The sequence below is a fragment of the Colletes gigas genome, unplaced genomic scaffold, assembly GCF_013123115.1.
Source record: "Colletes gigas isolate AHSC1104 unplaced genomic scaffold, ASM1312311v1 Colletes_gigas_Sc00014, whole genome shotgun sequence".
Taxonomy (NCBI): domain Eukaryota; kingdom Metazoa; phylum Arthropoda; class Insecta; order Hymenoptera; family Colletidae; genus Colletes; species Colletes gigas.
In genome coordinates, this window is record NW_025106643.1 from 6671971 (window position 1) to 6687576 (window position 15606).

Genomic DNA, 15606 nt, shown 5'->3' on the forward strand with positions numbered 1-15606 from the left:
TTTAACGTCTTTTGAATATTTTCTAATAGATTTTTACTTTAGGACATATTAGGACGACATAATGTTTTGAAATAATGTTATTTAATGCGTTCGCTGCAGCCATTTAATCGAAATCTCTACATTTGTAGTAGTTTTATTTACCATATACACGCTATTAGCTATGTATAAATTAAATGTGTTTAATAGGTCAACCGAATACTCTAATTAATGTGTCTCACGTAATGTAAATCTAAAGTCAAGCGAGTTCAACGTAAAAGCGTTCAAATTTCGCTTACCCGTCTCTCAGGCCGCATCTCGGACCTGAACCTGACAACCTTGTATTTCATCATATCGTTTGTTTTATGAAATCGTTAAACTTAAAATCTGGCCCGCTGTGTTTTGTCTCCGTACAAAGCCAAGCGAGTTCAATACAAAACCGTTCAAATTTCACCTACCCGTCTCTCAGGCCGCATCTCGGCCCTGAACCTGACAACCTTATAGGCAATACTATATATCGAGTCGTGTTCGTAGCAGTATCTCGAGAATGATTTTGCGAATTGGAGGCGTTCCAGGCTCCGTGAACAGAAAGCGGTCTAGCTCGAAGTCGCTAGTTATACGCGAGCAACGTATTAAATTTGACATCTACGCGGGGACCTCGACGCCGATGAGCTTCGGAAAGAGAAACACGAAAAGCATTAGGCAGGCAGGAGCTTCCGATTCCATCGTATGTTTCATCTTTCGTTTCGCAGTTTCGAATCTGAGGGCGATCGATCGCGGCTCCACGTTTCTCCGAAATCGCGAATCGGTCGGGCCGCGAGTTCCTCGAGAACATAATCGTACAACGACGGCCCTTCCGGACGCAGTGGTGAATCCTCCGGCTCGACCCCATTATTTTGGCGGTAAAGTTGGATAGTCGCGAATAGATAGAAGCGGGAGAGGCGGTGATAGTAAACGAACCGAACGAACGATCGAGGGAGAGTCGGTGGCGCAGAGGGCGGAGAAAGGGAGTATAGAGTAGATTCATCGTTGGATAACGACTATCGAACCGAGTACCGAGCATTTCCATCCGTTGCACCGTTTTAGACAGAGGTTTGCAGCTCCATAGGTTTGTCTCATTTCCGGGATCGACTCGACGGCGGGTGCCAAGCTCCAGGTTCCCCGGTTCTCTCGGTACAGACGACCAAAGCTCTCGACTGTATTCCGTTGGAAGAGAAATTTCGTTTTGTCATGAATCTTTCGCCGATCTCGTGCTACTTTAAACATGTTTTCCTTCCGTCACCGCGAGACGCGAGAGAGGCTCTCGTCGTCGTTGCTTGAAAAACCGTCGGTCCGACAAGAACTACGGCCAGTAATCGGATCGTCGCGAATTTATGTCGGTCAAACTGCAGAGGGTTGAAAGTACATCGTAGAGAGGACGGCAGTAATACGGGGACCGCGTGGAAAATGGAACGGATAGGCAAAAGGCTGGCGATTTTGCTCGTCCCGTTGCGTCTAGTTGGGGTCGAGTCGAGTCAGGCTTCGTTTGGGTTACGGCCGCGCTGAAACTTTGTCCATTTCCATTTCGAGAGAATTCCGTCCAACCGCCTTATCTCAGCCAGCACCGAGACATTTTGCGGACGATTCTAACGAAGACGACGATGAAGGATAAAATCCGTTCTGCGAGCGGTAATCAAAAATTCGTTTGGTAATTACCGAACAAAAAAGATGCTGGACGGCGAACGAACGAACAGATAGATATTTTATTAATTCGTAGTTTTAGGAATACCGGGAATAATTGTATGAGGAGGGCGACACGCACGGAAAGGTACGACCAATGGCAGCGACGTTTTTCGAAAATCACGAGAACGTTACGGAATTATCCATATTTTTTCGCGGTGCTCGTCACGATACGCAAATGTCAGCGAGCGGTGCGAGCGGATTCAATGGACCGGCGTGGTCAGCCCCGTTAAAATCGATGAATTACGAGACAACGCATTAGTGCAGTCCGCACGATACTAATCAGCGAAATTTCCGTGCGATAAATAAACGAATGAAAGCGCGTAACCAGATACGCGCGGTAATGTCGATGCGATGGAAACGGTTCCCCTCGTAAATCGACAGATTTTTCGGTAAAAAGGGAAAAACAAATAAATGGACAAAGAACGAAAATCAAAACCTCGGGCCGCGCCAGGAAATGTATACGAGGTCGCGGCTTATTGGTGGTTTCGAGGTGAATTTGCTCGTAAATATGTATTCGTAATATTGATTCGACATAGACGCATAAAGATAGACTAAACGGGATTTAAGCGCGGAATTGTAATTTGTGTAAATATTATGTTTGCACGTCGGCCGATCGGTTGGCCGGCTGGCCGACCAGCCGGGATGTCGTTCGACGAAATCATTTTTTAAATCTGGACGTAGATTTACGCCGATTTTATACGCGATCGAATAATTTCTACCCGCGCGGAACGTAGACCTATCGGTGACTCGATCGCGTGACATCGAATTCGGTAACAAAAAAAAAAAAAATAAATAAAAATGCACTCGCCGCCAAGCTCGATCGGTCAAGATTTCCAGATTCGAAAAAGCCCCGAAGAAGTATCGTAACGCCCGCTCGAAGCTAGAGGAGAACTAACAGCGAGGTCGCGTACCTGGCCAAATGTAACGAGCTCGGTGCTCTTATCTCTTTGCCATTATCTCCGCCCGGTCGCGTTACCTTACCTAGCCTGTGCAAGAGCATTATTGCGATATTCGAGATGTCAGGTCAACTATCACCGATCCGAACAACAATGCAAGCTACAATACGTCTCGTCATCTTCGCGAGACGTCGCCATGCACCCGTCACAGTTCTTGCGCGACCGGTACCGCTTTCTCTCTTCCGCTACGCGACTGACTTTACATTTATATTTAAAATAATGATTCGTTTATGGCTTTACCAAAACCATTCGCTACAAAAAGAAGTAATATGTAAGGAACAATAAAATAAAGATTATATAAAGAAAATATCGCTTATAAAATTTTGCAAAATAATTAATGTACAATAACGTTGCAAGGATAGTGTTAGACTTTCTAAGGATCGTTCAATTATATCTGTTTTTGTGTATACACGAGTGATTCTATTTGTACAATTTTGAGATCCATATATTGCGTGGTGGCTTACAGTGCACGATTTAATTTCGTCAAGCGAGTGATGCGTTAATTTCCATTTTTGTGACTCGTAACATTGTTTCATCGTGACTTTTCTTCGATACAATTTCATTTCCTCTTATCGGACAGAGTTGAAACAGTTAAATTCAAAAACAATTACTCGAGAGAGATAAACGCTACCTCTGGTGTCTCGTATATTGTGTATTATTCTGCGTAAATAAATAAATAGATAAATAATAGACTCTGTCGCATCCTGGAATCTCGAACGGCGCGGTTCTGTGAAGCTGCTCTGTCGTCGATGATCGACGGATTATGTAGCCGCGGTCGTTCGATTGTTCTCGAAAATGAAACGCATTGATTTCCATCGGTCAGAGCCACGGACTCTCTCTTCTAATCGGTTCACGCATCTGCCACGATCAATTCCTTTCTTCGATCCCGTGCAACGAACGGACAACGACCGTGATGAAAGACAAGACGGATAGAAGGGAAAAGAAAAGGAAACAGAGACACGTAACGAGAAGCAGAAATAAAAGAAAGCGATGTACGTATCCGATAATGCTCGTTTCGAATGGACCGCCGGTCCTTGAACGGTGCCGCCACGACGAACGGATCGATCGACGAGAATGATCGTGCACGGTGAATCTTGAATGCCCTCGATGACAATGAGCCGTTCAACGGTCACGCTGGCTGCTCCGTCTCCGAGTCTGTGTCCGAGTCGGCCGCGTAGAAGACACTGTGAAAATTGTGTGTGGCTCGTGGCTGTTCGCGTGCGAGAAACGGGCAAAGGCAGAGGAAAAACACGGGAAAACGAGACACGGCCGGTTCGCGGTAACGAGATCAGTCGCGCGTACGACGCAGATGGATTCGATAAAAGAGGGAAAATATTAACGGGCGTGCCTGCGTGGCTCGCGCCGTACGGGAACTGTGGAAAAGTTGGAAAAACTCGTCCGCGCGGACAACGCGCAGGATTATCGGACCTTCAGTCGTGAGATCGGACCGAGTGAGGGATTGCTTCGACAGAGCGATTACTGTGGTCGACGCGTTTCAATGGAAAAAAGAGGGGAAAGAAAGAAAAAAAAAAAATCAGCGATACCAAACAACGGGGTCGAGTCAACGTAGAGCGGGATCCGGTGGGGTCGCGTTTTTCCGGGGTGAACTAATAGACTCCCGCTCGCTGGTTCGTTCGCTCAACTCGGCGTGCACCCTTTCTCCCTCACCCTCCTTTCTAGTTCCTCTTTCACCCTACTTCTCCACCCCTTCCTGCCTCGTTCCCTCTCTTTTCCTCGTCCTGTTCCTCTCACGGGTTCCCTCGCTCGCGCGCTCAAATAAAAGTTTCCCGTGACCCACCGCCACGACACCTGTTGAACCGCTGGCCAGAACTGGCTCGTCCAAAAAATAAAAAAAAAACCAGCCAATTAGCGTATGAAGTTTGTCCATCAAGGTCAAACTGAAAAAGATTTACGACGACGAACCGACAGACCGAATCGAATCGGTGCATTCGAGAGTTGCCAAAGCGGCCGGTTCGGAATTCGACCGTAGATTCTACGGCGACATTCTCGTATCACGATCAAAATAGTCGTTTTCGAGAATCTTTGTCGATCTGAGATACTAATTCCGCCAAGACTGCGAGCCTCGACGTTTTTTTCTTGAATCGATAGCTGCGCGGCCCAACCTTTGTTTATTCGTCGTATAAATTGTCGCGAAACGTTTTATTGTCGCAGAGTGTACCTAACCCCCCCCGTTCTCCGATAACTCTGATCAGCCAAAAGACTCGAGTATAATAGCGCAAGTTGGACCACCGCGATCCATCGCGACGTTTCACACTTTGCTGCTTCGTTCCCGACGATCACCCCCGAAAACGCGTCGTCGAACCCCGACAGCGATTCGCCAAGAACGAAGGTCGAAATGGAAATTTACGAGGCAGATTTCAGAATAAATGCTGTACGGTACCAAACAGCTTTTAGGGCAATGGGTCGTGCGTTCGTCCGTGCTGGGTTGCCCGTGACCGCATTCTGCGATTAACGTAGCGTTCGTACGATTCCCCCAAGTCGCTTCAACGACGACGGAATCGCAATTTTGCTACCCCTGATACTCCCTCTTCGTCTTCTCGTTCTTATCTTCGCGGAGGCTGCAGCGTTCGCTACTCCGTGGAGCAAACTGCACGCAGACGTCTCGTACGAATCTACCGACGAGAATAAAGAAACGGTTCGTCCGTTCGCGAGTTTCGAGACTTTATCGGACCGAATCGGTGCAACTCACCCCCTCGGGCCTGCCGCCCGTCTGGTCTGGAAGCGACTCGAGTCGCCGGAGAATCGAAGGCGTGTCACGGGGATGCCGAGGGTGGTATGTTTATTGCTCGGAGCTATCTCTTCTGGCGAGGGTGGTTGCCGCGTCACACGGGACCATTTTCATAATTCGGCCGTTCGTATTCTCCGCAACCGCGCGGCCCGAATCGAACAACAGCGCGCCGCGAACACCGCGAGCTCTCTTCTATTCGCCTTCTCTCTTCGCCCGTCTCTCCCTCGCTCCCGCTCCCGATCCCTAACTTCACCCCTGCCGTTTGCCTCCTTCTTCGACGCTTCCTCCCCTCTCCTCTGCCCCTTTTTTCTTCGAGTTCTCTCTACCCTTCGCGCTTGCATACTGTCGCACCACCTACGTAACCGTTCGGTTGTCCTTCTCGACGCTCCTCTTCGTTCCACCCCCCGGTCGGTTCTCCTCTTTCATTTCTTTCCACCTCCGCCCCGTCATTTGCGCGCTACGCGCCCTTCTATTTTCCTCCGACTTTTCGCGACTCTTCCGTTCACCGTCGAACACACAATCTCGACCCCCGGGCGAAGCGACGTCCGTGTACGTTCGAAACATCGCGAAGCTGCCCCATCTTCTTTTCGCTTCTCGCCGACCGTTGTCGTTTTTGTTCGCGCTCGCTCGTCACGAGCGGCGGGAAGGACAAAGGAGCGGAAGGAACGCGAATGGCCGAATGGAAGAGAGAAAGAAAAACGAAATGGGAGAGAACCGAGGCCAGCATGGCGGCAGTGTCTTCCGTTGATCTATTGCTCCCAGCACGGCGGATCGATGCGAGCCAATCAACTGACGCCGCTGGTCCTTCGTATTGTCCCCGATGACCAACCGGACCGGACCGATCTTCGACTCCGGCGGACTCAGCAGGTTCGTCTTCGAGTTCCGCACGCCTGGGGAGGGGCAACGACGTATCCACGATCGAGTTTGACCCTTCGATCCAATCGACTTTAATCGTTTTCGCGCGTTTACCGTTAATTCGCGTAAACCTTCCTCCAAAGCTGACGCGTGCTCAAAGTGCCGCAGGATCCACCCTCGAGTCAGGGTCCAAACCGTAATATACGATGCATACGGAAACAAACAAGGAAACGGATATAACACAAAAGTGTAAATTTTACCAAATTTAACTGAGCAATATAATATATAGACTATTTTCTTCAATTCCTTCTCTTACAATATCAAGTTGTGTTAGTTCAGCATCCAAAACCGCCTGGGGATACACCTCTGAGGGTCATTTAGATTTTCGGGTTTGACCCCCGCGATCGAAGACTATCAAAAAAATTGAAGAAAATTGGCACGCTGACTTATGAAATTCTATCTTCCATGGTCGTCCTAACTTCGCCCGTGACTCGGATAATCGCAGAGAGCGAGGGTACAAGGGAGAGACTTGTGACGAGGCAGGGAAAGACCCCAAGCGCTATATTAACCTTAATGGTTCGCGAAGACATAAAGCACATCCCGGGCATACACTAACTCGTTATTATTACCGCATAAATAACGCGATAATCCCGTCGCGGCGACGAAGGTACGAGGATTCGGGCGTATCCGCTGACCCTCTGCGGTTTCTGGCCTTAGGACGCTAGACGTCGGAAGCTGATCGGCCCCGAGGAACGCGTCCGTGTTCGTTGGGACTCGTCAGAAGAGACAACCGCGACGGAGACGATTCACCGATGGCGGGCAGGTTCGTGACGGGGTTGCAGAGAGCAACACTGGGTACGGTCTAAAGCCGCGCGACGTTTTCCCGCCATTACCGCATAGAGGCGAAAGTGGTCCTGTCCGTGGGGCTTCCGTGTGTGGGACAGTGGTGTAAAAGAGGGTTTGTACCGAGTTCTCCGGTACGGAGAGAGAGAGAAAGAGGGAGAGAGACGGAGCGAGGAAGAGTGAGAAACTCTCAATCGGGGAATCCTAGAGGGCTTGCCTGAGGCTCTGGCTCGGTTGCTGGCAGGGCGCACGTCAATAAGCGTCCATCAGCCGTAATGGCAGCGAGCGCCACCTCGGATGCATTTAGATGGCTGTTTAGCCCCGGTTGTCTCGATGTGGCTTGAAATTCTCTTCTCCGCAACCTCCTTACCGCTACTCGAGTCTCGAGTATTTCTCGGTTCCTGCGGAAGCTAACGCCATCGACCCTACCGACCCTCACGGTTTTCCCAACTTTTGTAGTTGCACCAAACGAGGCTACTCACCCGCACTGGTAATTAGACGGTCCGGTTCGTTTTACACGACCTTTTAATTAATTTGTATACGTTCTTCGCGGAATAGAAGCCTCCGTTCTTTTCGTTTTCGCGCCCCCTGTCCATTTTATACCCGCGAAGGATTCCGCGTCTCGCATCGTTTTCCGTTTCTTGGACAGCGGCCTTCGACCCTGTCGAGAACGAAGGGCGACTGTAACGCGTAGACGACGCCCAAACCTATAGCTTGTCAAGTATCTACAGTTGTCTACCGTAAACTACGTTCGCGTTAAATAAAAGATTCATTAATTTTTGTATCGGTAGTAGGATTTTGAAAAAGGTGAGCCATCAAGAAATAAGTTTGCGATGTACAAAACAGAGTTAATACTGCATAACTTTCTGTTATTTCTATTCGATTGTTCTCTATTTTGTACGATCAAGTGTGTTTCGCATACACCTTGAGAAAGTAAATAGTTCACGTGCCGAAAGGAATACGCATCGTAAGAATGTGAGCGTCACACTTTGGTCTTTTTTACCGGTTTCAACATGTTTCGGACGTACCGTGTCACACCGAAGGGGTTAATCGTATACCGTTTTAGATTCGCGGCTCTCGTCGAACACGACGTACGTCGTTCCCCTTTTCTTTCCGTCGTATATTGTACCGAGTCGATAATTCGAACGGACGTTTTTCCCGTTCGTGCGTACGTATATCATCGCGGTCGATGGTAATCTGGACGCGCGGCAATCGTTTCTGTTTGTTGGGGGTTGGAAGAGGGGGGGGAGGGGTCGGTGTATATAGCGGGGGAGGGGCGACAGAGGCGACGGGATCGCGGTGTCGCACCGATCGAAACGGTCGTAAAGTAGACGTCGCGTATCGTCGAAAAAGCTCCTCGAAAAACGAGAATTCGGTCGGTTCTCGGTGTACGCTCGGCCGCGATATATGCAAAAAAGCTCGTCGGTGGTGGGAGGATCGCCGCAGAGCTTCGACTCGGGGCTCGGGGCTCGGGCTCGAGCTGGAGCTCGAGGATTAAGGACATTATTAACGGGTGTACCAGGGACCGACATACTTACGTCCGGCCGGAATGCCCCGCGATAAATACACCGGTGGCTACGAAACTGGACGAGAACGAAGAGGAAACGGGCTGGCCGAGGGGAGGTGTGGGGTGGGCTGGCGTTTAAATAAAATCAGCATTTTATGTTACAAGGGCCGCTCTTCGATAGCGGCTGGCCAGCGTGGTACACGTCGCTGCGAATCGCAACGAGGATCGTCCAATAGACCGATCGACCGGCGCCGATTCAATCGCATAGGCGTAGACGGGTGATTCGACAGCCCGATTTCACGACGATTTTCATTCGTCGGGGCGCACGGATCGGAATGTTCTGACTTGGAACGGAATCCTTCCTCGTCCGTCTTCCACTCGACCGGGAAATCGATTCTAGATTTCGCGTCGACCCTCTGTGCGGCCGAAAGGACAGACCGATTAAACTAAACGCGGTTTTACTTTGCAACAATTATCAAAATTAATATACGATCCTTCCCCAGTGCCTTACTGCTAAATTTCGAGCGGCATATTTTCATTAATGCAACGATGCAGAAAACTAATTCTTGCGGGACGTTACTTGCCCGAGTGGTTCTAATAACTTTCATAATTTTCGTTTAACGACAGGTTGCTCGAGATTCGAGTGCCTACCGTGGGATTCGAGTTTTAAATGGAGTTTCTCGCGATGCTTGGCAATTACGAGTTGCTGTTACGAAAACACGTATCTGTATTTTGTCGGTGTCGAGGTGCGCAGGCATTGTAAGATACTCGTTGAAAATCTCTCAAGGCTGAACATTGCTGTCGACGCACAGTGGCGTTTTATGACATCGGCTGCATCCAAGTCCAGAGCCATGCGCTGCTCCGGCAATCTCATGTTTTATCCTTAAAATTAGCTAGCCGTTTTATCCGCTACCTGGGTTTACGAAGCAACAAGGGTTATGTGTGGAAACCGGGCGGCGCGGCGGGGCGACTTGATCTGCTCCTTCCGTCGGCAAGACAGCGCGAGCAGAAGAGAAGATAAGGTCCAGGCTAATGAATACGAACGCGTTGTACTGATCGTCCGTCGTTGCGTCGCCAAAAAAGAAGTTCGATGCTCTCTCTCGGGGCTGTCGACGCGGAGCGTGCGTACACACGCGCTGCCCATACGCCGAGGAGTTTGGTCGCTGTAGCTCCGAGTAAATGTGGCTCATAATGTATACCGCTGACGGGGCCCCCCGCTCGACGCCCTCCGCGGTACTAAACAACCCGATGGGTCGCGATATCTTGCCGCCACCAACGTGTCATCGGGACAGATTTACCTCTGCCACGACCGAACCGGATCGAATGCGACCAATCGGAGCCCGGACACGGAGAAACGGGATCGAATTCGTCTAGTCGGGAGTGTCCCGACGAAACGCGTCCTGATCCGTATCTCGTCGACGTGCATCCATCGACGTACCGGCTACAGCTTCCGGGCTGACGCAAAATATCCGTCGAAAGCGGAACTCGATTGACGATCAACGCTCGTCGGTACCGGGATGGAAGAATTTTCCATAGAAACTACAAAAGCATGAACTCGACGACCCGGTCTTTTAGCTTTCCAAAAAGTAAACGTAAAGTCAGTGTTTCTCCCGTCTAGCTTACAGTAATATGTTTATCAAGCAAATGTATTGAATTGTAACACAAATAGGTTCGGCTGTATTTAAAATTCTTTTAAATTTAACAATACACCCTGCGACAATACTATAAGACACTATACAAGACCATGGAAATTTACGTTGTAAAAAGAACATTCTTTTCCTGTGTACAGTAAATAGATAATATTTGTAGGAAGTTCAGAGGTATATGAAAATACGTTCTATTAGCCGTGACTAAATTATAAGACAGTTTCTGTTACTCAGGTAGCGTAAATAGTACAACCTCAAGAAAATTGTGTAGAATGATTAATATTAATCGTGTAGGACTAAAAGCAATAGTGCGACCGTAAAAGTTGTTTTTTCATTTAAAATGCTACGAGGAAGAAGATTAAATAAAATTGAAATTAACATAATTAAAAATTTAAAAGATGGGAATTGTACAATAAGAGAAATTTCTAAGATATTAAAGTGGATTCGCTGTGTTATTTATAATTATTTAAAAAATAGTGAGAATTATTCAAATAAGAATCCAGGAGGTCGTTCAAAATTTACAACATCGCGAGAACGACGAGCCATTTTAAGGAAATCTTCCAACTCTACATTGACAGCATGACAAATTGCAGCAGAACCTGGTGTAGATACAAGTGTAAGAATAGTTCAAAGAATAATAAAAGATTCAAAGAAGCAAAATTAGAGTTTCCCGAACAAAGATCACATTGGTGTAAAAAACGGAAAAGAATAATGTTTTCTGATGAGAAACGATTTAATTTAGATGGTTCTGATACTGATGAAATATTGAGTTTTGTTTGTAAATAACTAGTTGCAATTAATTCAATTACTTGTATCAACTACTAATCGAACGATTAAAAGAAAAGAAAATGTTCTGTTACCCCAATAAATTAACTAAGACAATCTGTTCTCATTGTGTTACACTCGTAAAGAAACATTGAAGTTTGATGAACAGTGCAGAATCTTCCATTGCTCATTTATGCTTTTTACAGGCAACGTAGTGTGGTGACATCTGCTCTCGCCAACAGAGGAACACGTTCAACCTATACCTATCTCACAAGAACTCGATCGACCATCTATTCCTAATGTAATAACTCCTCAATTAACCCTAGAATAAGCCAGGGCCTGCAAGGGTTTGCCTTATCGACGAGTCACACTAGCAGGCCCAGGACGAAACTCCTGCTATTTTGCTCATTTTTTCTACTAAGAACTTACATATATTACTAATCATTTAATACATAGTGAGATATCAATGAATAACAACAATATTAGGTTTTTACGTTCAAGGAACGATAACGCGCTGCGTTAAAGGAGGACCGTTTACGAAATGAACGCAGAGGAAAGAAGAAATAGTTTCGATCGAACGACAGCGTTTTCCTGGTTTCTTTCGCACGGCAACTCGTATCAACCTTTTCTCCGTTTCGATTCTCTGTTCCTGTTTCTTTTTCCCGGTCCTAGTTCGGCTGTTTCTCCTTTCGCCGGCATACGGCATGGTAAAATTTTCATCCTCCAACCTCGATATCGGTACTTGAAATATACAGGCGCGTATAGTAGACCACGCCATAGCAACGAAATATTAGACAAGAGGTCCGCGCGGCTGGGAAGGTATTGGATGGGCAGCGCCGGGCTGGATACAACAAAGTTGTGGCTGCGCCGATGATTTAGTCCCGACCTTAATGGAGCTATAAATACTAGCTTTTCGATAGCGGAGGATGAGGATGCCATGGCTCGTCGTGCACGATACTCGCCAGGATCGTAGCTCTGGATTTCGCGTCAGGGGTAACTTGCCAGTGCGTCGTACATTTCGGAAATCGCTGAAACGCGAGCCAGTCTGCTGCGTCGTCGATATCAACGTCTCGAGAATCGTGGACTCGAAGAAACAGTCCTGTCTCGTTTCAAAGGGCTTTAATCCGTACAATTTCGATGCGTTACGTGCTCAGAGTGTCCGTAGAAACCGTTCAATCGCAAACACTTGACCCTAGGGTAGTGAGTAGATCTCTCATAGGGTTGCTCCAAAATATAAAAATACCAACACGGTTGGAAAGTACTGTGCGTAGCTGATAAGCTGACAATTGAAAAAATCCAGGCCTGATCGGCTGTAGCGAAATTAATAGATCATTGTCTTAAGCGGTCCATTAAATATTTATTTCAGGAATCGATTGGAAACAATTGTTTATTCAATACGGAGAAACCTTATGATAGAACGACTGCGTTTGTGCCGAATGTAGCCATTTAAAGCACTTTCTACAAAGGTAAGTAGCTATACAGTAGCTATAACACGAAAACAAAACCAAGTAAGGTGCACGTTTAAGTGTATGATCTTTATTCATCGTTGTTATGTCTCCCGTGAAATAAATGTTACGAAATATCCTGTGTAGACGATTCGACTGGCCGTAGAACGAATTAAGCTCGTAAGTCGAGGACTTACTGTATGTATAACAATTCCCCCCGTCTCGCTTGCATTCCCCCGAAGTTGTCGACGCTGTGACTGTACGTAAACGTTGCTCATCGAATATTACGCGGCCGTTGATCTCGCTGCGCGCCATACCGATTCCCCGTTCGGGTTCTGGTGCCCCGAACTTTTATCGAACAAACGACCCACCTAATCGCCGTTCCGTCCCATATCGAACGATCTCCCGTTCAGCTTTCCAAGCTTCTCATTGTTTCGGACGCTCTTTGTTCCCGGACGAGGACGTCCGCGTTGGTCGTTAAATCGAAAGAAGTTTGAGAGTCAGCGTTGCTTCTGACGCGGCAGAAAAGGCACATGCTCGCCGCGCACCGAGAAGGCTCTCTCGTCCTATCGGGCTCTATTTAAATACGCGTCAGCTCGGTGAGTTATAGGACGGGCCACGTGATTTGTGACGAACTCGCTCCGCCATTAATTATCGCACAGCATCTTTCCTCGCCTTTGCTCTTCCGTACATGATCACGCGGAATACGTCGAGCAGGCTCGTGTACGCGACGACTCGATTTCCTCGACTTTTCGAACTTTGGCGCAACCGTCTATTCCTCGCTGTTGCTTCCACTCGGGAGGACAATTTTGAAAAATTAACAAAAATATCTGGAAACAACGGTAACTTCGTTATTATTTTAAACACGAATTGATTCTTTAAATACAAAAGTAGCGTGTGACCGAGAAACAAATTTAAATAAACACCTATAGTTGCAATACTATAATTTATTTAACTTACGAATTACAATTGTCTGGGTTCATTTTAAGAACCATTACTATATGTGGAATACATAATGGATTTAGTTGTATAGCGTTTTCCTAGTGTATTAACGAGTTAAATAAGATACACGATTTCTATTACATATTAAAAAAAAAAAAAACAATTAATCGTTACGGATTAATTTAATTTTTGTATGCTATGTTTCGGAACGTTACCGATCCAATTGACCGGGTTCTGGATAAAGTATTGGTCATGTGCCGATCGGTCGTTGCGTTACGGTTCTCAAGAATCAGAAACAACGTTTGCGATAATAGGCTCGTGAGACTCCTTCGCGCGTAAATTGCGAGGTAGGCGACGGCGACGGCGACGGCGACGGCGACGGCGGCATCGAATTCGATAAGCGGCCGATTCACCGCTGAACACAGCGTACGATGAACCGCAAGGAGACGCGAAACGTCCTTGATCGCGAGCTAAGGACCACGAAGACACTTCATATTTTAAAGCCGAGGGATGTTTGCGCGCCGTTTAGATACGAGATTCTCCCATCGTAGCAAGATAACGCGCGTCCCCCTCGGATATATCTCGACAGAGTTAGACGCTACTTTGGTATTAGTCTTTATTGCTACCGGCGTCCTCGAAAACCTGTTTAGTCTTTCAACTCGACTGCCGCGTAAACTATTTTGCAAAGCGACGAGGGGGGAAAAAACTAGTCGGCGTTTTCTTTCGAGATAGATTCGAAACACGCCAATCCGATGTTCTTTCTTTCTCGGTTCTTCGTCGCGTCTTATTTAACTGGCTGCTCGTTAAGACTCTTCGAAATGAAAGCAGTTTATTCAACGAGCAATGGACGAACGTCCAAAAGTGGTGATGATCCGCGGCTACCGCGGCTAGTCGTGCCATTATACGGGTGACCCTCTTATAATAAGATTAAATCGTATCGCGTTACATACGCGTATCAAAATTGTGTGAAACGAACAAGTATTGAATGATACTCTAAAGATACATTTATTTATCTATACGAAAAAGCGAAGGTTCACAAAGCTGTGCATGACTTGTTTTAGAAAGAAAAATTCTTTTCGCATTACATATACCGCCGTCCATAAATTTAACTCATTAGCTGCCATTGGTGCAAAAATGCAACGTTAATTATTTCGTTTCTGCAGCAAATTAATAATTACGATAATACTTTTTTCCGTTCGTCATCGTCTCCATCGTTCTCATCTATTTGTTTGAAAATATTTTATTTTATGATTGAAACTGTATCGTTCATTTAACAAGCAACTAGATACAAATTTTACCCAATGTCCAAGAATACCAATTTACAAGGTTAAGACCAATAAATAAATTCAGAGTCCTTCGAGACTCTCGAATGCTTAATTCGCATAGCGTCACTATAATTACAATTGGGAGCAGAAAAGAGTGGTCCCAGGGGTGCCACGAGGTAAGGGGAATGTTTCTCGATTTATCTTCGGGACTACATTTTTTTCATGGCTGACTAAGTAATCGTGTATTAGAACTCAAGTTAAATTTAACTAAATAAAAATGCTTACGTGTCTCGCATAGCTATGAACGTTTACAAAGGAGTTAACAATCTCATAAATAAGACCTGCGTTTCTATTTCGCGTATTGAGTACTAATGTCTTATCAATTAAGCAATCAAAGGATATATTGTTGAGCTGCGCTTAGAGTGTCACTGATACTAATCCAGTCTTGATCTCTCCAGAGCATAAATCGTGACGAGGAGAAGATGACGTCTCATCCTGAATCTGCTAGTTACTCGTCAGTAAGACTATACCAGCAGATCCTGCCTTTGACACGCTTTATCGTTCAAACAGCCTCCTATTTCGGAGAATTCGGAACAAACTTAACAGCGAAGAAAGTTAGCCATCCAGTGACCTAAATTGAAAATAATTAACGTCAGATGTAGTGACGGGAGCATGAGCATTCTGTCTCGGGACGTATCGCGAAGTAAAGAGAATGCTAACGGACAGTGATGTATCTGTGTATACCTTTCGTACTAGTTGTGTTTCAAGATCGAATTAAAGCGAATGCGCGTCCGCGAGACAAAACGGTACATTCGTCAATAGATGAGACCATTTTTAGATTTCGCTTAAGATGAGACTACTTATCAGCATCAAATGAAAGCGTCTCGTACTTGTCGGATGCCTGTATTCTGATGCAATATAATGCCGCTGCATAC